Source organism: Hemiscyllium ocellatum, chromosome 24 (assembly GCF_020745735.1).
Source record: "Hemiscyllium ocellatum isolate sHemOce1 chromosome 24, sHemOce1.pat.X.cur, whole genome shotgun sequence".
Classification (NCBI taxonomy): Eukaryota; Metazoa; Chordata; class Chondrichthyes; order Orectolobiformes; family Hemiscylliidae; genus Hemiscyllium; species Hemiscyllium ocellatum.
In genome coordinates this window covers 4,690,122-4,717,451 of record NC_083424.1, presented here as the reverse complement: position 1 = coordinate 4,717,451, position 27,330 = coordinate 4,690,122, and positions in this window count along the sequence as shown.

The window sequence follows — 27,330 nt, the reverse complement described above, 5'->3', positions numbered from 1 at the left end:
CTTGTAGAAGCTGCTAGATCCAAACAAACAGTTCCACACTGATCTTCCTGTCTCACTGACATCTCTCTTGTATGACCCTGTGCTTTTACCTTTTGTGCCAAGGACGGTTTTATAGGGGTTGTTGCAAATACTGAGAAGACCTTGTGCCTGAAATGTCGACTCTCCTGCTCCTCGGATGCTGCCTGACCTACCGTGCTTTTCTAACACCACACTCTTGACTCTGATCTACAGCTTCTGTAGTCCTCACTTTCTCCTTGGGATGATCTGCTGGGTTTTTGGATAAATTAAGTTATTCGGTATTCTGTTCTCCTCTGTTTGTGTTGCATTCAATAATCTTGTAAATAAATTCTGTTTTGTTTAAAGGTACGTGGTTTGACTAATTGCATCCCTCATGGAATAGCCATGTTATACCTGCTTAAAACAACCAGCAAAGTTAGAGTCCAGGCCACTTTCTTGAAATGATTTGAGGGGGTCTGGCCTGGTCCATAACACTCCTCTCTTCCTGCACTACTGCACATAACATGCACCCCTCACCCCCTGGCGACCCCATCATCACACACTCTCTCTCTCATACACACACACACACACACACATACAAACACTGACACACACATACATACACACACTCTCTCCCACACGCGCACACGTACATATACACACAGTCTCTCTCACAAACACACACATACACACACACACACTCTCTCTCTCACACACACTCACACGCATTCTCTTTCACAGACATACACACTCTCTCTCTCTCACACACACACTCTCTCTCACATACATACTTACACACACACACACGCACAAAAACAAACACACACACACTTTCTCTCTCTCACACACACACAAACACACACACTCACACACACGCACACACACACACGACTTGTTTTGTTTCTGTCTTGTTTCCTTTGCTGTAGGCTGACAGAACACATGTCCTCCCATCACACCTTAATGTCCACCCCTTCCTGTATCTCTATCTCTCTTTCACCACTATTAGCAGCCCCCATTGGTCTTTTGGACTGGGCCTCCACACCATATGTCCCTCTCACTCCTCCCCTGTCCCTGTCCAAAGTATCAAAAGCACCATTTTCCAACTCCTTTCAGTTATCAGGTCATAAGACCCATTCAGCCCATTGAGTCTGTTCTGCTAGTCAGTAAGATCACAGCTGATCTGATCATCCTCAACTCCACTTTCCTGCCTTCTTCCCATAACCTTTGATTCTCTTCCTGATTAAAAGGACCTGTCTATCTCAGCTAACAATCCAGGCTTTTTTTTGTAGTATTTTGTTTTGTATTGCATGTTGGAGGTTGGTTAGCTCAGGTGGCTGGATGGCTGTTGAGTATTACCACCAGTCTGGGTTCAATTCCCACACCAGCCGAGGTGACCATGAAGGACTCTCCTTCTCAAGCTCTGGCCCTGCCTGAGATGTGGTGACCCTCAGGTTAAACCATCACCAGTCATTCTCTCTAATGAAAATGTGGCTTAAGTTGGCTTTGAAACAAAAACAGAAATTGCTGGAAAAGCTCAGCAGCATCTGCAGAGAGAAGTCAGGATCAAGGTTTCAGTGACTCTTCCTCAGATATGTTAATCTGATTTCTCTCCACAAATGCTTCCAGACCTGCTGAGCTTTTCCAGCAATTTCTGTTTTTGTTTCAAAAACAGGTCTGCAGGTCTGGAAGCATTTGTGGAGAGAAATCAAATGAACATTCCTGAGGAAGAGTCACTGAAACCTTGATCCTGATTTCTCTCTGCAGATGCTGCTGAGCTTTTCCAGCAATTTCTGTTTTTGTTTCTGATTTACAGCATCCCCAGTTCTTTTGGATTTTACTTCCTAAGTTGGCTTTACCTTTTTTCCTGTGTTGACCTTCATTGGCTTCAGTGATCTGCAATGACGTGGAAGTATACAAGTGACATCCCACGTTTTTCCAAAGTGGTTGAATCAATTATGAGTTGAAGCCTGGTGTTACAACCCCGTCTGGATTGATGTTTTGTCTGTACAACACCCATTCCATCCTCCCGACTGCTACCTTGCAAGCAGCAAAAAATTCAAGAGGCAAGTGTAGAACTTAGTAGGCAAATTACATCCTCCTAAAGCTGATCTTTTCAGTGATGACACGTCACAAAATCCCGGAAAGCAATTTGGGACAACCAGATGAGATTTTGGTGCAAGTCTTCCTGTTTCTAACTGTACAAACCCAATAAAATTATCCCTTTACAATCCGACTAGAGAACTTAATGACAAGGCAATTGTGAGGAACAGCAGCTTTGAGAATATACACTATTTGTTATATTAGTCCTTTTTAAGCTATTGATGGGATAAGTACAATGACACAAGTTAACATCCTTCCCAGTTGGGATATAGCTTTCTGAATGATTTGTGCTTTTGATTAGCTCTTCATGGTAGCATCTGCATAATTTTATGTTTTAATATCACATAAATCTGTGCTATTGGCCTGTTAACCATGACTGATTGACTGCCTGAGTTTTCACAGTGAAACCAAAGGTCACTGAGCTTCCCGATCAGTCTGGGACATCATGATGCATTTTCACCGAGTCCAGAACACTGTGGTTAGCTTATCATTGTGTGGTACAGCCCCAGGCCTGACTGCTTCACACATGACAATGAGGAAGAGTTAAAATACCTGCATTTTGATAGAGCCTTTCGCAGGATGTCCTAAAGTGTTTGACCGCTAATGTCAGTATTCTCGAAGTGTAAACACCACAGTGATGGAAGAAACACGGCCACCCATTTCTATACAGCAACGTCACACGATCAGCATCACAAAACAATGCTGAAAGAACTGCAGATACTGTAAATCAGAAGCAAAAGCAGAAATTGCTGGTAAAGCTCAGCAAGTCTGGCAGCATCTGTGAAGAGAAATCAAAGTTAATGTTTCAGGTCCAGTGACCTTCCATAACCTGTGGTTATGTTGACAGTATCATCCATTTTTAAAATGTTGGTTGAGGATAAATATTGGCCAGGACATTGGGAAAAGCCAGTTTCATTTTTAAAATGCCAAATCTCTCACAGCCAACCAAAAAGGTTCAGAGAAGCCTCAGTGTGACAAAACCCCCAAGTGGCAGCACCTCCTGCAGTGCAGCACTCTCTCAGAGCTGCACTGGGAGCACCTGCTCGGGTTTTGTGCTCCAGCTTACAGAGTGAGACTGAGCCAAAAGGTATGGGACATCATGATGCCTGAAAATCGACTCTCCTGCTCCTCGGATGCTGCCTGACCAGCTGTGCTTTTCCGGCGCCACACTTTTGGACTCTGACTCTGCAGTATCTGCAGTCCTCACTCTCTCCTACTTCCAGAGTGAGACTGTCTGACTCAGAGGAGAGAGTGTGGGGCCTCAACATGACAGAGCCAACACAGCCACTTAAATGGTCTGGCAACATCTGTTCATCCTGGACTTGAAACCAGGAGGTGCCTCCTTAGTAGTGCTTAATTTATTTATCCTTCTAATTGTTCAGTGACACCAAAACAATCACCAGAATGAGCTCCAATCGAAGCATTAAAATGTGAGGGATCTGCAATCCCTCATTTCATTTGTTCTATTGAAGTAACTGGGAGCTAATATGCAGTGACCCCCACGTACTCCTGGGAAAACAAATCACTCCATCCCCAACACGATGCCTGAACGTTATCACAGAATGCATCCTCAATAAACACTGGGACAGAAGGTGATAAATTAAGGCTGCTCAAATGACAGTGTAATTACTTGACAAGTTAAGGTTTGAGATGAAACCTACGTTCTGAGACAGACTACAGGAACAAATAAATAACAGTGTGCCAGCTGTAGATTCATCCCTCAGCTGATAACAGCACCTTCCATTTGAAAGATGAGTGGAAAAGATAAAATAAAAACTTTCTTTGGAGGCTTGTAACAGAACGGTGAGCTGGCTCAAGAAATAATTCTTTGCAGTCAATTACTGAAATGCTGTCAGGATTGATTTTGACTTTCAGTCGACTGCAGTCTGACTGTTCTCCCAATGACATGTGGTTTCTGCTTTCCTGCTACAGATTTACATGGAATGCACAACACACAAATAGGCCATTCAGCCCCTCCAATCCACTTGGATTTTCACACATCCCTTTTCTATTTCACTTCATCAGCCTTTTCCTCTCTTCACCCTTCATCACACTTCCCTGGGGCGGCACAGTGGCTCAGTGGTTAGCACTGCTGCCTCACAGCACCAGGCTCCAACATTCGATTCCCGCCTCGGGTGACTGTGTGAAGTTTACACATTCTCCCCGTGTCTGCGTGGGTTTCCTCCCACAGTCCAAAGATGTGCAGGCCAGGTGATTTGGCCATGCTAAATTGCCCATAATGGTAGGTGCATTAGTCAGAGGGAATAGGTCTGGCTGGGTTACTCTTCAGAGGGTTGATTTGGACATGTTGGGCCGAAGGGCCTGTTGCCACACTGTAGGGAATCTAATCTAATATTAAGTGCACCGGTGCCACACACTTTAATCATTCTGCGGCACAACAGAATCCTTATCCTCACCACAGTTTAACAATTTCTCTTGAATTCTATGTTACTCTTCTTACCAACTGCCTTACGATGATGAACCTCAAATATTGCTTCAAGAGAAAGCTTCAAAAACAAGTCAAAGTGAATTAGAATTTAGAAGCAGTGAGCTCCCCATACTACAAATACAGAAAGATAGGGGTTCATTTACAAACTCTGTTGCTCCATGTCCTTTTATTTCCCTTTATTCATTCACCAGATGAGAACATTGCTGGTTAGGCAGTATTTATTGTCTGTAGATAATGTCCAGAGGGCAGTTAAAAGTCAACTGTGGAGCTGGAGTCACATGTAGGTCAGACCACCTAAGATAGCAGATTTCTCTCCCTAAAGGACATTAATAAAACAGATGGGTTTTGCCTGACAATCAGCAGTGAATTCATGGGCATCATTAGACTCTTAATTTCAGATTGTTTTTAAATTTAAATTCCACTATCTGTGGTGGCAGGATTTAAACCTGGGTCCCCCAGAACGTTACCTGGGTCTCTGAATTAACAGTGCAGCACCAAGGCCATGAGGCCATCACTTCCTAATCCAAATCAAGTCCCACGTACCCATTAATTACCCCAATGCTCAATGAAATACATCACCTCCTGATTAGAAACATAGACACATAGAAAGCATAGGAGTAGGCCATTCTGCCCTTCAAGCCTGCCTCTCTGTTCAGTATGATCATGGCTGACCATCAAACTCAGTTTCCTGCTCCTGCTTTTATACAATAGGCAATGCTTCAATTGTGAAATCCTTAGTCTGCTTTTCAAAGCCTCCGTCATCCTGTCGTTCCTAACTTTTCCTAACTGCCCATCCACTGGAATCCCTGGGAATGGAGACCAGAGTCTGTTAAATGTAAAACTGCGCTGTAAGAGCTCAGGGTAAGCATTGGCCTTCCTTTCCAATATTCGGTACCTCTCTAGCTGCCAGCATTTAACATGATTTGGAGATGCTGGTGTTGAACTGGGGTGTACAAAGTTAAAAATGACACAACACTAGGTTATAGTCCAACAGGTTTAATTGAAAGCACTAGCTTTCGGAGGGTCGCTCCTTCACCTGATGACAACCACCTGATGAAGGACCGTTGCTTCGAAAGCTAGTGCTTCCAATTAAACCTGTTGGACTATAACCTGGTGTGTGTTTTTTAGCATTTAACATGTTTGTGTACCTGGGGTTAGGGTTGTATTTCATGTTTTTTGGCATATTAACATACCCGTCCTCCCCCTCTCAGCTCCAATTTCCCAACTTCCTTCCACCCATTGTGGGGTGGAATGCAGGAAAGGAGTTAATATTGTGCCTGTGATTCTGCTGTGTATCAGAATTATGTGCTGTTCTGTTTTATTCCTCATCATAAGGACAAAGCTGAGCTTGTCACTAATTAGACATGAGTGGGAATATTTCATCCAGTACATCCAGGTGAGGAAATCAAGGATGAAATCCCACACAGAGCTCCCTCAGCTTAACTCTAATCAGCCTCAGAATCAAGCCCTCTATTCTTTTCTCCCTCAAGAGAATATTTTGTTTTATCTGTCCATGTGTTTCCAGTAAAAGGGTGGTGGAAGCATGTTCAATTGTAGCTTTTGTCAGGGAATTAGAACATAAGGACTAGGAACAGGAGGAGGCCATTCAGCCCCTTGAGCCTGTCTCACGATTTGCCCTGATCACGGCTGATCTCTTGTCGGTCACAACTCCACTTTCCTGCCCACTCTCCATAACCCTTCAACCCATTCTTAATTAAAAATCTGACCATCTCCCCTGTAAATTTATTCAATGTCCCAGCATCCACCGCACTCATGGAGGGGTCTACTCCAAACATTCACGACCCATTGAGAAAAGTAATGCCTCCTGGTCTCTGTTTTTAATCTGCTGCCCCTTATCCTAAATCTACAACATCTCATTCTAGTTTGCCTCACAAGAGGAAACACCCCCTCTATATCTACTTTCTCAATCTCCTACAGCATCTTATACACCTCCATTAGATCCCCTCTCATTCTTCTAAGCTCCAGAGAGTTGAGGCCTAAACTGTTCAATTTGTCTTCTCGGAAAACCCTCTCGGTAATCAATCTAGCAAATGGAGTCAGTCCTTAATAAGGAAAAAAAAACCTTGGCACGAATATAAGAAAAGAGCAGGGAAGCTGGACTAATTAGATAACTCTTTTAGAGAGCTAGCAGAGATGTGTGGGCCAAATGGCCTCCTTCTGTGCTGTATGCTTCCATGAGAAATTGAGACTGATGGGCAGATTTGAAACTACATTTAAGCAGTTCACAGAGCCCAACAGGGAAAGGCCATCTTTGGTTTTCAAATCCCCAAGTCTGTTCCAAGAGATTGTCCAATCGCTAAAGATGATGTTGATAGAATTTGCTGAGAGAGTACACAGACCTTGGACCCACGCAGACCTGCCTCTTATGGTGAAACCGCACCTCTTTATTTTCATTAATAACTGAACTCCAGTTTAGAATGAGTGATGGTGAGCTCCTAACAAAAGACAGCCTTGACCAAGGCACTAACAATACCTTCACTGGAATTTATTTATCACTGAAGATCAAGAATAGGTTTGGATTCCTGAAACAAAATAAGAGATTGCTGGAGAAACTCAGCAAATCTGGCAGCATCTATGAAGACAAAACAGAGTTAACGTTTCGAATCCTGTGACCTATCTTAACTCTCTCTCCACAGAGCTGAAAATGTGTTGCTAGTTAAAGCGCAGCAGGTCAGGCAGCATCCAAGGAACAGGAAATTCGACGTTTCGGGCAAAAGCCCTTCATCCGGAAGGGCTTTTGCCCGAAACGTCGAATTTCCTGTTCCTTGGATGCTGCCTAACCTGCTGTGCTTTAACTAGCAACACATTTTCAGCTCTGATCTCCAACATCTGCAGACCTCACTTTTTACTCTCTCTCCACAGATGCTGCCAGACCTGCTGAGTTTCTCCAGCAATTTTCGTCTGTGTTTCTGATTTCCAGAGTCCCCTGTTCTCTGGATTTTTGGATTTCTCATTCTTTCTGCTTCAGAATGAGTGTAAAGGCTGCTCAGGACCAGAAGCAATGAGAAGGCGGGGGGGGGGGGGGGGGGGGGGGAAGTCTGATTAAAGGACGAGACAGATTGGGAAATGCTAGCAAATCCACTTTGATTACAATAGGCGAGTGCAGAACACCAGGAAGGGTCAGTTCTGTTTGACAATTAAGTCATAGTCATAGAGATGTACAGCATGGAAACAGACCCTTCGGTCCCACCCATCCATGCTGACCAGATATCCCAACCTGATCTAGTCCCACCTGCCAGCACCCAGCCCATGCCCCTCCAAACCCTTCCTATTCAGATACCCATCCAAATGCCTTTTAAATGTTGTAATTGTACCAGCCTCCACCACTTCCTCTGGCAGCTCATTCCATACACATGCCGCCCTCTGTGTGAAAACATTGCCCCGTAGGTCTCTTTTGTATCTTTCCCCTGTCACCCTAAAGCTATGCCCTCTAGTTCTGGACTCCCCAACCCCAGGGAAAAGACTATTTATCCTATCCATGCCCCTCATAATTTTGTAAACTTCTATAAGGTCACCCCACAATCTCCGACGCTTCAGGGAAAACAGCCCCAGCCTGTTCAGCCTCTCCCTCAGATCCTCCAAACCTGGCAATATCCTTGTAAATCTTTTTTGAACCCTTTCAAGTTTCACAACATTTTTCCGATAGGAAGGAGACCAGAATCGCACACAATATTCCAACAGTGGCCTAACCAATGTCCTGTACAGCAGCAACATGGCCTCCCAACTCCTGTACTCAATACTCTGACCATTAAAGGAAAGCATATCAAACGCCTTCTTCACTATCCTATCTACCTGCGATTCCACTTTCTAGGAGCTATGAACCTGCACTCCAAGGTCTCTTTGTTCAGCAACATTCCCTAGGACCTTACCATCAAGTGTATAAGCCCTGCAGCACCTCGCATTTATCTGAATTAAACTTCATCTGCCACTTCTCAGCCCATTGGCCCATCTGGTCCAGATCCTGTTGTCATTTGAGGTAACCCTCTTTGCTGTCCACTACACCTCCAATCTCCAACAACTTAATTAATTAAATTAAATTAAATTAAATTAAATTAAATAAATTAAAGAGGAAAAAAAGCCAGACAGCAGACAGACACACCCTTTAAGATTCATTCACACCAATTGTGAAGGAAAGCTTGATTCTGAAACAAAATTCGATAGATTTTCTCGCTTCCTCTATTTCTCTCACTACAACATTGGTCAAAATCACATGCCTGTGCCCACAGCTTCTCCTGCCTGGCAAACATATCACAACATCATCATCATCATCAGCGGTGTGTGCAGCCATCATTTCCCATGAAGCATCAGATGCCTGTTCTCCACAGAGGTGAGACTATGTGAGCAACAAATTGTACCAAATCACCTCTCCTCCTAATCACACCTCGCTATAATCACTGTCCTAATCAACCCCTCACGATCAGATGGAATACTCCCCACTTGCCTGGATGGGGGCAGCTCCAACATCACTCAAGGAGCCCGACCCCATCCAGAACAAAGCAACCCCTGCTTGATTGGCCCCACATCCACCAACATCCACTCCCTCCACCACCGACGCTCAGTAGCAGCAGTGTGTACCATCTACAATATGCACTGAGGAAATTCACCAAAGATCCTCAGACAGCACCTTCCATATCCACCTTTTATCTAGAAGGACAGGGGCAGTAGATACATGGGAACACCACCCCCTTCAGTGAGGGCTGCAGATGCTGGAGACATCAGAGTCGATAAAGTGTGGCGATGGAAAAAACACAACAAGTCAGGCAGCATCCGAAGACCAGGAGAGTCGATGTTTCGGACTTAACCCTTCACCAGGTGTGAGGAGGGGGAAATGGGCTGAGAATTAAATAGGGGGAGGAGGTGAAGCTGGGGGAAAGATGGGTGGGATGGTGATAGGTGGGTGAAGGTAGGAGGTGATTGCGATTGGTCAGTAGGAAGGGTGGAGTGGATAAGTGGGGAGGAAGTTGGACAGGTAGGTCAGGTCAAGAGGGCAGAGCTGAGTTGGGAGGGTTGGACCTGGGATGGGGTGGGGGAAGGGGAAGTTTGGAATTCAATGTTGGTTGTAGGTTTTGGAGGTGGGAGGTGTTCCTCCTCCAGTTTGCAGATGGCCTTGTGGAAGCAGTGGAGGAGGACCAGAACGGGCATGTCATGGAGGAAGTGAGATGGGAAGTTGACATGGATGGTTACAGAAAGGTGGAGTTGGTTACTGCATACAGACTGAAGATGTTCCCTGATCCATTCCGTGAGTTTGTGCACTCACCATCCTGACTTGGAAATATGTCCCCATTCCTTCACTGTCCCTGGGTCAGAATCCTGGAATTCCCTCCCTAAAGGCACTGTGGGTCTACCTACAGCACATGGACTGCAGCGGTTCAAGAAGCCAGCTCACCCCCACCTTCTCAAGGGGCAACTAGGGAAGGCAATACATGCTGGGCCCAGCCAGTGACACCCACATCCCATGATTGAATAAGAAAAGATTGATCATCCTCCCTGTCCCCCCCCACCATGATCAACGATGCCTGATCTCATCGTTCCAAATTCCATTTCCTCCCAGTCACCCTCTCCACTACCTTCCCCACTCTTCTTCACTATTACCCTTTCTAATCCGCTCCCCTCTGAGCCACTAGCCTCGCCACCCTAATCATTCTGGCCCCACCTCCCTTTATTGATAACCTATAACCCATTGTGCTCCACAAACCATCCTTCACAGCTTACTTTGTCAATAAATTGGGTCATGGCTGAACTGAGAGACAATAGGATCCTGGCAAAAAGTTAAAACATCAGAGGAATGTACAGATCTGAAGGAGGCCATTCGGCCCATTGCTCTTGTGGCGACTCTTCTACAAAGAGCTCATGCAATTTCCCATATCCCCACTTTTTATCCAAAAGCATTAATTGTTTGAGCACCAACAGAGCCATGGCCAATATTTGTGAAGGTGATGTAAATCTAGTCAAGTTTCACAGCGCCTTCGGGACTGTAGCCACCTCAATAGATTCAAACAAAAGCAGCTGTAGAAATCCCTCACTTGAACCCTTTACATTGGAAATATTATTGGAAATGAACAGATGAGTGAAAAATAACAGCAAATTCTCTACTTGCAAAGGGAGTTCAAAGCTGGCAACAAGAATCAGCAAAGTGATGAATACTGCCAAAGTTTAAGGCAGCAAAGCACGGTGGCACAGTGGTTAGCACTGCTGCCTCACAGCACCTGTAGACCCGGGTTCAATTCCCGACTCAGGCGACTGACTGTGTGGAGTTTGCACGTTCTCCCCGTGTCTGCGTGGGTTTCCTCCGGGTGCTCCGGTTTCCTCCCACAGTCACAAAGATGTGCGGGTCAGGTGAATTGGCCAAGCTAAATTGCCCGTAGTGTTAGGTAAGGGGTAAATGTAGGGGTAGGGGTAGGGGTATGGGTGGGTTGTGCTTTGGCGGGTCGGTGTGGACTTGTTGGGCCGAAGGGCCTGTTTCCACACTGTAAGTCTAATCTACAGATTTCCAACTTGTATTCGGACCAAAATGCATCAGCTTTCGACTGCTGCCTGGAGCACCTCAGCATGATTGCAAAGCAGGTTCTTGTGATTTAATGTTCCACTGAACTGCAGCTGTGGGCTCATTCAGGAATGTCAAATGTGCAGGAATGAATGTTCACAGGGTTAAAAAATCCCACAGCACCAGGTGATAGTCCTACAGGTTTCTATGGAAACACTAGCTTTCAGAGCGCTGCTCCTTCATCAGTTAACGAGAGGCAGGATCATGGGCCACAGAATTTATAGCAAAAGATTACAATGTTAAGCAATTAACATGGCATATAGAACAAACAGAGATTGCTGTGAAGTCTTCCATCTTTTAGAATGGGTTGCAGGTTTCAGTTCATTAATATGTAAATCCCAGAATTTCTTTCAAGTCACATTCTTGAGATAACTTAAGGTTTTAGAAAAAAAGTGACGTTTCAGCTCAAGCAACACATTGAAGGTGTGGGGTTAGAGTCTGTCTGTATCCAATCTGAAGTCAGTCTGGTTCTGTTTCCAAAGTCGAATTTATAAAATGTTACATGGATTGACTGCCTGCAGGTTGTGTGCTTTTTGAGCAAAACTAGAATGTATCTGCAAATACAAATTCACCCAAAAGACATATATGTGTGTGTGTGGATGTGAGGGGGAGAGAGAGAGAGTGTGTGAGGGAGGGAGAGAGAGTGAGAGTGTGTGCAAGTGAGCATGTGCGTGTGAGTGCACGAGAGAAAGTGTGTGTTTGCATATGTGCGTGCTTGGTAGAGTGTGTGTATAAGTGTGACACAGTATAAGCCTGTGAGAAGATGCATGCTTGGGTGTGAGTGAGGGGATGTATGTGTGTGCATGTGTCTAAGAGAGAGGATGTGTATGAGAGAGAGTCTGCGTGAGTATGTAAGAGGGTGTGTGTGTATGCGTGCTTGTGTGTGAGTGTGTGTGAGAGAGTGCATCCTCACTGGTACCAAACTTGGTTCGGTACTCTCTGCATTGTTACGTATTCTGAAGTCCGCCTTAGGGGATGGTCACCCAAAGATCCGAGGCTGAATGTCTCGGATTGCTGACGTTTTCCCCGACTGGGAGGGAAGACTCCTGCCTGGTGATTGTTGTGCAGTGTCCATTCATCCGTTATCGTAATGTCTGCTTGGCCTCGCCAATGTACCATGCTTCGGGGCATCCTTGCCTGCAGAATATGAGATAGACAATGTTGGCCGAGTCACATGGGTACCTGCCATGACCGTGGTGGGTGGTGTCCCCACGCATAATGGTGGTATCCATGACCCCCAGCTTCTGTCGCGACACTACAGATTTCTTACAGAAACTCAAGGACTAGTCAAATTGGGAACATTCCTTGTCACAGTGGATATTTCGGCACTCTACACCCCTTGTATAGACTCCGGCAACCCCCACGATGACAGCATCACTGCTACAGCCCAAGTACTCAGTACCAATATCTGCTAATCTCCGAGCACCATCCTACAACTGATTCGCTTTATCCTCAACCATAACGTTTTCACCTTTGATAACCTGTTCTTCATCCAGACACACATGGAACAGCCATGGGGACCAAATTTGCACCCCAATATGCCAACGCCTTCATGCATAGATTCGAACAAGACTTCTTCTCTACACAGGACCTCCAATCAACACTAGGGACACTGATGATATTTTCTTCCTCTGGACCCATGGTGAGGAGTCACTGAAATCCTTAAGTTTCATCCCACCATCAGACTTACCATGGACTACTCTTTAGTATCTGTCTAATTTCTCGGACACATCAAGGATGGGCACCTCAGTGCCACACTCTAACACAAACCCACGGATAACCTCATGATGCTACACTTCTCCAATTTCCACCTCAATATATTAAAACAGCCATCCCCTACGGACAAGCCCTACGCGTACACAGGATCTGTTCAGATGAGGAGGAACATGACGAACACCTGAAGGTGCTGAAGGACGCCTTCATAAAAACAGGGTACAATGCTCAACTCATCGACCGTCAGTTCCAACACGCCACAGTGAGAAACCATAAAGATCTCCTCAGGTGACAGACATGGGATGTGATGGATAGGGTACCCTCCACTGTCTCGTACTTCCCAGGAAGGGAGAAAGTACGCTATGTTCTTCGCAGCCTGCAGCACATTATCGATGAGGATGAGCACCTCGCCAAGACCTTCCCTACACCTCCACCTCTCACGTTTAAACAACCACCAAACCTTAAACAGACCATTGTTCACAGCAAACTGCCCAGCCTTCAGGACAACATCGACCACAACACCACACAACCCTGTCATGGCAGCCACTGGAAGACATGTCAGAGTGTCGACACGAACACTACCATTACACATGGGGACACCACCCTCCGTGTATGTAGCAGGTAATCATGTGACTCGGTCAATGTTGCCTGTCTCATATGCTGCAGGCAAGGATGTCCCAAGGCATCGTACATTGGGGAGACCGAGCAGACGCTACGATAACGGATGAATGGACACTGCACAGCAATCACCAGGCAGGGTGTACCCTCCCAATTGGTCTGGGATATTCGGCCTCGGATCTTCAGGTGACCGTCCTCCAAGGCAGACTTCAGGACAGGCAACAACGCAGAATGGATGAGCAGAGGCTGAGAGACAAGTTCGGTCCCCATGGGGACAGCCTGAACTGAGACCTTGGGTTCATGTCCCACTACAGGTGACCGACTGCACCACACACACACACACACACACACACACACACACACACACACACACACACACACACACACCTCAGTCACACCCATGCACGCATCCTCTTAACAGGCTTATACTCCATCACACTTAAACACATACTCTGCCAAGCATATAGACATTCTCACGCACACTCATACTCATACGGACACACATGCGCATGCACACACAGTCTCTGTCTCCCTCACATGCTCACCCTCACATTCTCTCTCTCTCTCACATGCACGCACACACACAAAGACACACGCGCACACACACATGCACACTCTCTCTCACACTCTCCCTCATATGCATGCTCACACACAGACACACACTTACATGCACACATACACGCACACACAAACGCACTCTCTCTCTCCCTCACATGCACACACACTGACATTCTCTCTCTCTGTTTCTCTCTTTCAAACTGTCACACACACACACACACACACACACACACACACACACACACACACACACACACACACACACACACACACACACACACACACACACACACACACACACACACACACACGTCTATGGGGTAAATTTGTAATTGCAGATACATTCTATTTTTGCCCAATAAGCACACAACCTGCAGGCCGTGAATACAGGCAGTCAATCCATGGAACATTTTATACATTCCACTTTGGAAACAGAACCAATCTGACTCAAATTAAATGATGAAGGAGCAGCGCTCTGAAAGCTAGTGCTTCCAATTAAACCTGTTGCACTATAACCTGGTGTTGTGTGATTTTTAACTTTGTCCACCCCAGTCCAACACCGGCACCTTCACATCTTTTCTCAGAGTCTTTGGAATTCCCTTCCTCACCAAGTGGTGGGGTCAATATGTTTAAGGCAGAAGTCGATCAACTCTTCATTCCTCAGGGAATGAAAGATTATCGGGATGTGCATAATTGTAGAGTTGATGTTAAAATTAGATCGGCCATCATCTTATTGAATTAAAAAAAAATTTCTGAATGAGCTTGAAGCGTTCACTCTGTATTCACCACAGATGCTGCCAGACCTGCTGAGATTTTGCAGCAATATCTGTTTTTGTTTCTGATTTTAAGAAATGGTGGCGCAGGCTGGAAGGACAATGTGACCTCCTCTTATTCCTTGTTTGTTTGATTGTTCGTGTGTGTGCTCATCTGATGCTTGTTCAATGATTCTGAGGAAGAATAACCATGATCTCTTGGTGACAGTCCTGTCATTAAAGGCTGCTCCATTTTTAGCAGGCTCTGCCTTTCTCTGGAAGGAAATATGATTGGATACTCTTGAATTGCTCTTGGATGCCTCGGTTTCACAGGGAGGTCTAGAGGCAGATCAGCTAATAACTATTACACCTACACAGGAGTGTGCGAATGCCTTAGCAAAAATAAAAATGCTGGGAATACTCAGCAGATGGAGAAAGAAACAAAATTAATATCAGCGACTTTTCATCAAAGTTAGAAAATGTTCAACACATAATAGGGATGGATTTATAGGGAGAGGTTGGACAAACTAGGACTTTTCTTTAGAGTGTATGAGACTGAGGGATACCTTATAGAGGTGTATAAGATCATAAAAGGCATTGATAGGGAGAATGCCCTCAGCCTTTTTCCCAGGGTTGAAGAATCATGGATTACAGAGCATCAGTTTAAGGTTAGAGGGGAAAAAATAAAAGGGATTTAAAGTCTGGTTGAAGATTTGTAGCTCGGGTGTCCGTTGTCGTAGTTCTGTTCGCCGAGCTGGAAGTTTTTGCTGCAAACGTTTCGTTCCCTGGCTAGGGAACATCATCAGTGCTATTGGAGCCTCCTGTGAAGTGCTGCTTTGATGTTTCTTCCGGTATTTATAGTGGTTTGTTCTTGCCGCTTCCGGGTGTCAGTTTCAGCTGTAGTAGTTTGTATGTGGGGTCCAGGTCGATGTGTCTGTTGATGGATGTTCTTGCCGTTTCCGGGTGTCAGTTTCAGCTGTAGTGGTTTGTATATGGGGTCCAGGTCTATGTGTCTGTTAATGGAGTTTGGGGATGAATGCCATGCCTCTAGGAATTCCCAGGCTGTTCTCTGTCTGGCTTGTCCTATGATGGTAGTGTTTTCCCAGTCAAATTCATGTTCCTGGTTGTCTGAGTGTATGGCTACTAGGGATAGCTGGTCGTGTCGTTTTGTGGCTAGCTGATGTTCATGGATGCGGATTGTTAGCTGTCTTCCTGTTTGTCCTATATAGTGTTTTGTGCAGTCCTTGCATGGTATTTTGTAAACTACATTGGTTTGGCTCGTGCTGGCTATTGGGTCCTTTGTTCTAGTGAGTTGTTGTCTGAGTGTGGAAGTTGGCTTGTGTGCTGTTATGAGTCCTAAGGGTCGCAGTAGTCTGGCTGTCAGTTCTGAGACGCTCCTGACGTATGGTAGTGTGGTTAGTCCTTTTGGTTGTGGCATGTCCTCGTTCCGTGGTCTATCTCTTAGGCATCTGGTGATAAAGTTGCGTGGGTATCCGTTTTTGGCGAATACCTTGTATAGGTGTTCCTCTTCCTCTTTTCGCAGTTCTGGTGTACTGCAGTGTGTTGTGGCTCTTTTGAATAGTGTCCTGATGCAGCTTCGTTTGTGTGTGTTGGGGTGGTTACTTTCATAGTTTAGGACTTGGTCTGTGTGTGTTGGTTTCCTGTGTACCCTTGTGGTGAATTCTCCGTTGGGTGTTCTCTCTACTAACACGTCTAGGAATGGGAGTTGGCTATCCTTTTCCTCTTCTCTCGTGAATCGTATTCCTGTGAGTGTGGCGTTGATGATTCGGTGTGTTTTTTTCTATTTCTGTGTTTTTGATGATTACAAAGGTGTCATCAACGTATCTGATCCAGAGTTTGGGTTGGATTTGTGGTAGGGCTGTATGTTCTAACCTTTGCATAACTGCCTCTGCTATGAGTCCTGAGATTGGTGATCCCATGGGTGTTCCGTTGATTTGTTCGTATATCTGATTGTTGAATGTAAAGTGTGTGTTGAGGCACAGGTCTAGTAGTTTAAGAATGCCGTCCTTGTTGATAGGTTCGGCCTCCTGTGTTCTGTTATGTATGTCCAGTAGGTTGGCTATTGTTTCTCTGGCTAGGGTTTTGTCAATTGATGTGAACAGTGCCGTCACGTCGAATGATACCATGGTTTCTTCTTTGTCTATGTTTGTATTCCTGATGATGTCCAAGAATTCCTGTGTTGATTGTATGGAGTGTTTGGATCCGCTGACTAGGTGTTTCAGTTTTTGTTGTAGTTCTTTGGCCAGTTTGTATGCTGGTGTCCCTGGTAGTGATACTATGGATACATCCCACTCCGACCCATAGTATCACTACCAGGGACACCAGCATACAAACTGGCCAAAGAACTACAACAAAAACTGAAACACCTAGCGAAAAGAGGAAGAGGAACACCTATACAAGGTATTCGCCAAAAACGGATACCCACGCAACTTTATCACCAGATGCCTAAGAGATAGACCACGGAACGAGGACATGCCACAACCAAAAGGACTAACCACACTACCATACGTCAGGAGCGTCTCAGAACTGACAGCCAGACTACTGCGACCCTTAGGACTCATAACAGCACACAAGCCAACTTCCACACTCAGACAACAACTCACTGGAACAAAGGACCCAATAGCCAGCACGAGCCAAACCAATGTAGTTTACAAAATACCATGCAAGGACTGCACAAAACACTATATAGGACAAACAGGAAGACAGCTAACAATCCGCATCCATGAACATCAGCTAGCCACAAAACGACATGACCAGCTATCCCTAGTAGCCATACACTCAGACAACCAGGAACATGAATTTGACTGGGAAAACACTACCATCATAGGACAAGCCAGACAGAGAACAGCCAGGGAATTCCTAGAGGCATGGCATTCATCCCCAAACTCCATTAACAGACACATAGACCTGGACCCCATATACAAACCACTACAGCTGAAACTGACACCCGGAAACGGCAAGAACATCCATCAACAGACACATCGACCTGGACCCCACATACAAACTACTACAGCTGAAACTGACACCCGGAAGCGGCAAGAACAAACCACTATAAATACCGGAAGAAACATCAAAGCAGCGCTTCACAGGAGGCTCCAATAGCACTGATGATGTTCCCTAGCCAGGGAACGAAACGTTTGCAGCAAAAACTTCCAGCTCGGCGAACAGAACTACAACAAATAAAAGGGAACTTGAGGGAACGTTTTTACACAGAGTGGTATACTATGGAATGAGCTGCCAGTGGAAGTGGTTGAGGCGGCTACATTAATAATACAAATACATGGATAGCAAAGATTTTGAAGGGTATAGGCCAAGTGTAGGGAAATGAGGTTAGTGTGGATGGACATAAGCCAGTTTGGGCTGAAGGGCCGGTCTCCATGTTGTAGAATTCTACAAGTAAAAAATGAGGTCTGCAGATGCTGGAGATCACAGCTGCAAATGTGTTGCTGGTCAAAGCACAGCAGGTTAGGCAGCATCTCAGGAATAGAGAATTCGACGTTTCGAGCATAAGCCCTTCATCAGGAATGCAACTCCATAATAGGTTTTGGGACAGAACAGAGACAGGGAAAAGTATGGAGGGACGGAAAGAGCAAAAGGGAAGGTCTGTGATAGTCAGGAAGAGAGGAGAAATTAAATTAAACCCAAAAGGATGATAGTGTAGACAAGAGGGTCAGTAATAGGACCAGGAAAGGAATACTGCCAGGGCCGGGGGGGACGTGAACAGGAAAAGCAAAGTTATCACCAACTTCTGTCATTTGGAAAAGACGGCACCCACGGTTTGATCGAAAATTGTTGAGTCCAGGAGCCTATAAGGTGCCCAGTTGAAAGATGCTGGTCCTGATTGACATGGAACTTAATTGGAAACTTTGTCAGAGGCTGAGGATGCAGCACAAGTGGGACAGAGAATTCAAGCAACATGATCAAAACCTCCCCTTGACTGAGAGAGCAAGCATGTCCTGCTATCATCCAATGTGTATTGGTCTCCCGGTCTGAGCAGGGTATACTGCAGTTTTAACGGGAATAAATAAAACCAAAACTACCTGTTTAATTCTTTGTTTAAATTGAATTATTTGTTTTAATCGAAAGCCAATTCAATTTAAAGACAGGATATTGGGATTTTGGAAAAATCCTTTCCTCTCCAGTTTATTTCCCCCATCAGAGCAGCCACTATACGTGGAGGATGTACTGTGCTTGTGTCACCAACTTTATTAAAACTAAACCTTGCTTCTTTCCTGCCTCAGGTTTAATTGGGTCCCAGTTTGAGTTAAACCAACTCATTTTGTGGTCCCTGAGTCCCAGGGGCACCATGAGTTCTATTTCATGCACAGTTCGTCTGGCTCATTAGCAAATATCAGGTCAACTTGAACCCAGCTCCCTTAGATACTGAGTTATGAAGAAGTCATACATTTGCCAACTCTGACACTAAACCAGTTGATGTTTCCCAATTTGTTCTGCATTGATCGAAAACCCTCATTAAGTCTTACTTACTTGTAGATCAAACCATCCTCCTCCGTTGAATGGAGCTGACATTATCCACATAACGAAGTGTGCACTTTCTTATATATTTCTCATTACATCCTGTTCCTAACTAGCAGCCTTTTTTACTTTGACAATATTAATTAACACAGACTGTTAACTAATTTTCCTCAGACAAAAGTCTTGTCTTTTTAATGTGAGTGGTCCCAAGTCTTATCCTTCCCCTCCAATTACACTTAAATAAATATGTCATTATTAAGAACAAAAGCAGACTTGAAAGCGTATTCTGCTCTTTTTAAAAGGGCACTTTTAAGTTCCTTTTAATGATGTCCCTGGACTTTGGGAAAGGGCAGCTAATTCTCTAAAGTAATAGACCGAAGTACAATAGGACTTTGATGAAATGATCAGAGCTAGATCTTTCAGGACAGAAAGTGCTGTTAATGTTTCCAACTGTCTCACCAAGGCTGTGTCAGCTAAAGTAGTCCATTAGTACGAAATAGTGAGGGTGTGGATTTCTGCAAATAGCTGATCTGGCCATGAGACATTGTACCATGCTTCCTGATCTAGTTTCACACCAAGAAAGTGCATTACTTCCTCTGGTGGAAGAAGCCAAGGGCAAGGAGACATAACAAATTTACACCCTGGCCACTGAGAGAGCAATCACCCCCCCTTCCCAAAGGGACAACAGAAATCTCAAATCCCTCCCTCAAAAAGACATTGAGACTGGCGGGGATCAATGAAAATTACTGAACTGATTGGTTAGTGCTGTGCACGGTTACTTGGGGTTACAGAGCTAGGTCGGGGTGTTGGAGTTAGGACCATGCCCCTACTTAAAGATAGAACAATCTTGATCGGCAGAGTGGCCTACTCCTGAACCTTCACTTTTACTTATAAAATACCTCACACGTACTTCAATGACTGAAGCCAGCACTTATGTAATGGCTTTAATGAAATTAGAGATCATGAAAGATCAAGAGGTGGCTAGATATAGCATTTGGGGCGATTGGGATCAAAGGTTATGGGCAGAAAGTAGGATTATGCTGTTGGGTTGCTGGATCAGCCATGATCATGATGAAGGGCGGAGCAGACTCGAAGGGCCAAATTACTTCCTTCTATCTTCTATCTTCTATGTTTCTAAAAGCTTTCACATAATAATCATCAACAAAAAGCAAACTTTGACACAATTGCACATACCGTTCTGACTTAGAAATATAATTGGCTGATCCCTTCAGTGTGATCCCTTCACTGATCCCTTCAAAATCCTGAAATTCTCTCCCTAAGGCCATTGTGGGTTCACCCACATTACATGGACTGCAGCAGTTCAAGAAAGCACTTTCTCAAAGGGCAACTAAGGATAGGCAATAAATATTGGCTCGGCCAGTAATGCTCACATCCCAAGAATGAATAATGAAAGTAGAGATGAGTGACCAATATTTGTTGGTATTAGATGGGAGATAAATGTTGGGTCATGTCACCATGACAACAAACTGTCCTTCCGTCATTGAATGTTTTGTTGTCCATTCAACCTGTTGGGCAAAGCTTGTGACTCACAGAGTGCCCTGTTAAATTATTTTTCTCCTAAACCCTCAGCTCAAAGAGTTTTTGTCCTGTAAGTCGATGTGCAGGAAACTGCATTGTGATAGCAACAAACAAAAAACTACAACACTAATGGGAAGGGTTTGTAATCAAAGCTTGTGCCAACTTGGCCATTGTGCTTTAATGATTCAGAAAAGAGAATGAAAACAAGGAATAGCAGAAAAGGAAATTGTGTGAATTCAAGTGAAATCAACTCTAGAAAGTGAAATAAAGTGTAAGAAACAAAAGCAATGTTATTAATACTCAGCATCTGTGGAGAGAGAATGAGTATTAACATTTTAGGTCAATGATCTTGTATCGGAATACTTTCATTAGGGCTGGAAAGATTGGAAAAGTAGGGAAAAAGAATACAAATGGGAGTAGAAAGATTTTTAAAAATATGTTATGTTTTAAACTTTGACAATCTGCAAGGACAATTTACTGACTGGAGGAGCTCCAAGTTTTCTTGTCTCCTTCCTGGGCTGGAGAGACTGAACGTCTTTACAGGAATTTAAATCTCATTCTTAAAATGGTTCTTCTGCTGCTGAGTATCAGCTTCTGGTGTGAGTTCACTGGGTGGTTAATGCATCAATATCTTCACACGCCCGGGATGCTGGGCTTTGCAAGGCGAAACCTGCAGCAATAAAAAACCTGCAGTGATTCACAACTCCCAGGGTACCCATCCCTCACCACATGTTACTGAATATTTTACCCTATAGGTAAGGTTAAGTATCATTAAATCCGCTGTTAATTTGGTGATTAGTTTTGCCCCATGGTTTCTGTAGAATATGCAGCTGAACCTGAATACCTGAGCAGTATTCACAAACTGGTCCTTGAGATGGGTGTGTTAGTGTCTTATCGTTTTGAAGATACATGAGTATCTGAATTACTAACAGTTTAATTCAATGAAGAGGCTATGGCTACAGATACATTGTTGTATTAAATATAACAGTAAAAATATTATACAACTCTTTTAATAACATTCTAAATACAATTCTGACATCAGGCAACTTTACAAATTAAAACTTCAATCTATTTAAATTTTATTCTTTTTCTTACCTTAGTGATTTACATATCAAGGTAAGCAGTTGATTAAAAATCCCTTTGGAATCATGACTAACATTAAGCTTATAAAGTAATAATCCACGGGGTAGGTGTCAATGGTGCTTGACATTGCTAGTGTGTGAGCTGAAAATGTGTTGCTGGTTAAAGCACAGCAGGTCAGGCAGCATCCAAGGAACAGGAAATTCGACGTTTTGGGCAAAAGCCCTTCATCAGGAATGAGGAAAGTGTGCCAAGCAGGCGAAGATAAAAGGTAGGGAGGAGGGACTTGGGGGAGGGGCAATGGAGTTGTGATAGGTGGAAGGAGGTCAAGGTGAGGGTGATAGGCCGGAGTGGGGTGGAGGCGGAGAGGTCAGGAAGAAAATTGCAGGTTAGGAGGGCGGTGCTGAGTTCGAGGGAATTGACTGAGACAAGGTGGGGGGAGGGGAAATGAGGAAACTGGAGAAATCTGAGTTCATCCCTTGTGGTTGGAGGCTTCCCAGGCGGAAGATGAGGCGCTCTTCCTCCAGCCGTCGTGTTGTTATGGTCTGGCGATGGAGGAGTCCAAGGACCTGCATGTCCTTGGTGGAGTGGGAGGGAGAGTTAAAGTGTTGAGCTACGGGGTGGTTGGGTTCGTTGGTCCGGGTGTCCCAGAGGTGTTCCCTGAAATGTTTCGCAAGTAGGCGGCCTGTCTCCCCAATATAGAGGAGGCCACATCGGGTGCAGCGGATGCAATAGATGATGTGTGTGGAGGTGCAGGTGAATTTGTGGCAGATATGGAAGGATCCCTTGGGGCCTTGGAGAGAGGTAAGGGAGGAGGTGTGGGCGCAAGTTTTGCATTTCCTGCGGTTGCAGGGGAAGGTGCTGGGAGTGGAGGTTGGGTTGGTGGGGGGTGTGGACCTGACGAGGGAGTCATGAAGGGAGTGGTCTTTGCGGAAAGCTGATAGGGGAGGGGAGGGGAGGGAAATATATCCCTGGTGGTGGGGTCCGTTTGGAGATGGCGGAAATGACGGCGGATGACGCTGTATATGGAGGTTGGTGGGGTGGTAGGTGAGAACCAGTGGGGTTCTGTCCTGGTGGCGGTTGGAGGGGCGGGGTTCAAGGGCGGAGGAGTGGGAAGTGGAGGAGATGCGGTGGAGGGCGTTGTCGATCACGTCTGGGGGGATTCTGCGGTCTTTGAAGAAGGAGGCCATCTGGGCTGTACGGTGTTGGAACTGGTCCTCCTGGGAGCAGATGCGGCGGAGACGAAGGAATTGGGAATATGGGATGGAGTTTTTACAGGGGGCAGGGTGGAAGGAGGTGTAGTCCAGGTAGCTGTGGGAGTCAGTTGGTTCATAGTAAATGTCCGTGTTGATTCGGTCACCCGAGATAGAAATGGAAAGGTCTAGGAAGGGGAGGGAGGAGTCTGAGACAGTCCAGGTGAATTTGAGGTCGGGATGGAAGGTGTTGGTAAAGTTGATGAACTGTTCAACCTCCTCGTGGGAGCACGAGGCAGCGCCGATACAGTCATCGATGTAGCGGAGGAAAAGGTGAGGGGTGGTGCCAGTGTAGTTGTGGAAGATAGTCTGTTCCACATATCCTACGAAGAGGCAGGCATAGCTGGGGCCCATGCGGGTGCCCATGGCAACTCCTTTAGTTTGGAGGAAGTGGGAGGATTGGAAAGAGAAGTTGTTCAGGGTGAGGACCAGTTCAGTCAGTCGAAGAAGGGTGTCAGTGGAAGGGTACTGGTTGGTGCCGCGGGAAAGGAAGAAGCGGAGGGCTTTGAGTCCTTCGTGATGGGGGATGGAGGTGTACAGGGACTGGATGTCCATGGTGAAGATAAGGCGTTGGGGACCGGGGAAGCGAAAATCATGGAGGAGGTGGAGGGCGTGGGTGGTGTCCCGAATGTAGGTGGGGAGTTCTTGGACTAAGGGGGACAGGACCGTGTCGAGGTACGTGGACATGAGTTCGGTGGGGCAGGAGCAGGCTGATACAATGGGTCGGCCGGGGCAGTCAGGTTTGTGGATTTTGGGCAGGAGGTAGAAACGGGCGGTGCGGGGTTGTGGGACTATGAGGTTGGAGGCGGTGGATGGGAGATCCCCTGAGGTGATGAGGTTATGGATGGTCTCGGAGATGATGGTTTGGTGGTTGGAGGTGGGGTCATGGTCAAGGGGGCAATAGGAGGAGGTGTATGCGAGCTGGCGTTTGGCCTCAGCAGTATAAAGGTCGGTGCGCCAAACTGTCTACTTGACAGTTAACTGCTAGTCATCACCTAACTGGTGCATGTTTGACTGCAACACCTCTTCTACCGGTCAGGGTCCACTTGCCAGCCAATCAGCACTCTCTTCTCATACAGTATAAAATCATGTTGCCCTTTGCACTGGTATTCTTGCAAATGTCCTAGGTCCAGCATGAATACCTTTAATATCAATATTCAATTTGATTAACATTACTCAAGTTCTGCACTTCAGAGAGTGCAGAGGTTTCCAGTGTTCTTTGCTGAAAGCCTGTTTCATCTATCACTGTCTTTGTAAGGCAAATGAATTAGAGAGTTTTAAAAATAAAATAATTCTTGGGAGTTGGGAACCAAGTACCAGGAGTTTATTACAGGGTTTGCACCTTCACACTATTGCTAGTGTGTGAATTGTACAATAGCTGTGCAAAGGGAGACAATTTGTGTGAATTGTGAATCAAACATAAGTCAGTGAATAATTTGTGTCACTCTGTTTTATGAAAGTAGGTCTCAGTTTCCACTTCCTAGTGAGTGTCAAGATTCTTTTGCATTTATTTATTTACTACTCATTGAACCTGCTGCTGAAAGTTAAGGCCGGTACTTTACTGCGTAAGGACTCGCTCTGTTCCTGTAAAAACTCTCAGAGTCTCCTAGCAGGGAAAAAAAATCCAAGGGATGATGGCACCACTGGCTAGGCCAGCATTTTTTGCCCATCCCTAATTGCCCAGAGGGCAGTTAAGAGTCAATCACATCGCTGTGGGTCTGGAGTCATATGTAGGCCAGACCAGGTAAGGATGGCATTTTCTTTCCTTAAAGGATATTAGTAAATCAATAGGCTTTTCCTCACAACAATGGATTCATGGTTATCAATAGACCATTAACTTCAGATATTCATTGAATTCAAATTCCACTTTCTGTGATGGCAGGATTTGAGCCCAGGTTCCCAGGACTAATAGTCTAGCAATAATACCATTAGGCCATCACCTCTTTACCATTACATAATATCTTACCCAGGCATCAAAACTGTTTAAGAACCCATTAACAACTTTTGAAGTGCAGAAACATTGATTAACAAACGCTGCTTAAAAACAAAACTCATGCAGACATTGCACTTCTGGCCAGTTCATTTAATCAGTGTCCTCTGGTTTTCAACTCTTCCTTCAGTGGGAACACATTCTCCCAGTCAGTGTCGGATTAACATTTCATAATCTATTTAACTTCATTATAATAACATAATCGTGTAGATTGACTGATTAATCCAATATTATGTAACTATACTTAACAGTAACCATGTTAATTTTAGTACATTATTATCATGTGACTCCACATGGCTACACTTGACGAAGGAATGGGATTGGGAACAGAGTGACGTAATACACTGAACACATGTGAGGTGCAGGAGGGATGCTGAGCAGCCCTAGTTTAACTTATTTCTATTTCTTGATTGCGAGAACAGGCAAAACCATATAGTTGAATAATGTGAGTTAAATCCTCATAGTTCCTTAATTCCTTATCCGTCAATCAAGAAGGAGGAAGAGCAGGTACCAGAAAAGGAATCAAGACTAGTACGATGCTCTGGACTAGCTTTGTTTTAATTCATTTTGGAAGTAAAGCAATTATATTGGACTAAACTTAACCTTTGTATTAGAGTCAACCTTGTAATAATGTGTATTTAAATTTGTAACTATATATTCCTTTAGGGTTTCATCATGAAAGATTATGTATTGATTGATTTACATTACTTATAGTGTGGAAACAGGCCTTTCGGCCCAACAAGTCCACACTGATCCTCCGAAGAGGAGCCCACCCAGACCCCTTCACCTACACCTGAGACGACAGGCAATTTAGCATGGCCAATTCACCAAACCTGCACGTTTTTGGACTGTGGGAGGAAACCGGAGCAAACTCACACAGACACAGGGAGAATGTGCAAACTCCACACTGACAGTTGAGGCGGGAATTGAACCCAGGTCTGTGGCGCTGTGAGGTAGCAGTGCTAACCACTGTGCCACCATGCCACCCAATTTGAAAAGCCCATTTCACTACCTTCACTGTTCTTTTACCTTCTGTAAAACATTTTTTATAGCTTAATACCTTGTGATCTTCTGGATTGGCTTTATCTAGTTTTGAGGTTACAGGGTTTTCCAACGAATGAATTCCTGTACTTCCAAGTGAGAGGTAGTAGAGGCATGTAAGAAAGGCACTATTACAATAGCCATGGGGACTTCAATATGCAGGTGGACTGGGAACATCAGGCTGCTAGCAGATCTCAAGAATAGGTGTTGCATTAGCCATTTACCGGTCCGCTGGGACCCTCCCTGACTCTAGTGATTCCTGAAAGATCATGATCATGCCTCCATAACCTCCTCAGCTATCTCCTTCAGCACCCTGGAGTTCAGTCCTACCAGTCTGGGTGATTTATCCCCCTTCAGCTTCCTCAGTCCCTTCAGAACCTGCACAGTTACCACCTTTGCTGTTTGAATTTGTGTATTGCTGGGCATTGGAATGCATCTGGGAAACTTAACAAACAGTGAAATTCACAACTAATCTTGGAGGAACTGTTGGACGAAGTTCACAGCACAGATCAGATAAGTTAATTGTTGTTTTAAGTCTGTCCAAGAGAAAGGCTGCATTAATGAGTATAGTGGATTCTTTCTTGATTATATGTTTTTGGAGATAAGTCTCTTGATTAAACTTAAAATATAAGCCACAGCTATTAATTTAACCTGGGGCAGTGTTTGTAAAGGAATTAGACGGTGTTATTTTCTGGGTCTGTAGATTGTGAAGGAGCAAAAATGGCCTTTGCAGTGAGATGTACTTCTTATCAGATGTGGGAGTTTAAAGAGAGTTTAAGGGTTACTGCAGATTTTATCTGCCATAAATGCTGTTGGGTACGAATCTTATCAGATCTAGTGGATCGGTTGGAGAGACAGATGGAAGCGATGAGGAATTTGCAACAGCAACAGTATGTGATGGATGGCAGTTATAGGAAGGGGGGAAAGTCTCAGATACAGTCACATAGATGGGTTAACTCCAGGAAGAGTAAGAGAGGGAGGCAGCTAATGCAGGAGTCTTTTGTGGATATACCCATTTCAATCAGGTATGCTGTTTTGGAAATTGTAGGAGGTGATGGATTCTCAGGAGAACGTAGCATGAACAGCCAAGTTTCTGGTATTGTGACTGGCTCTAATGCAAGAAGGGGTATGTCGGCTTCCAAGAGATCAATTGTGTTAGGGGATTCTGTAGTCAGAGG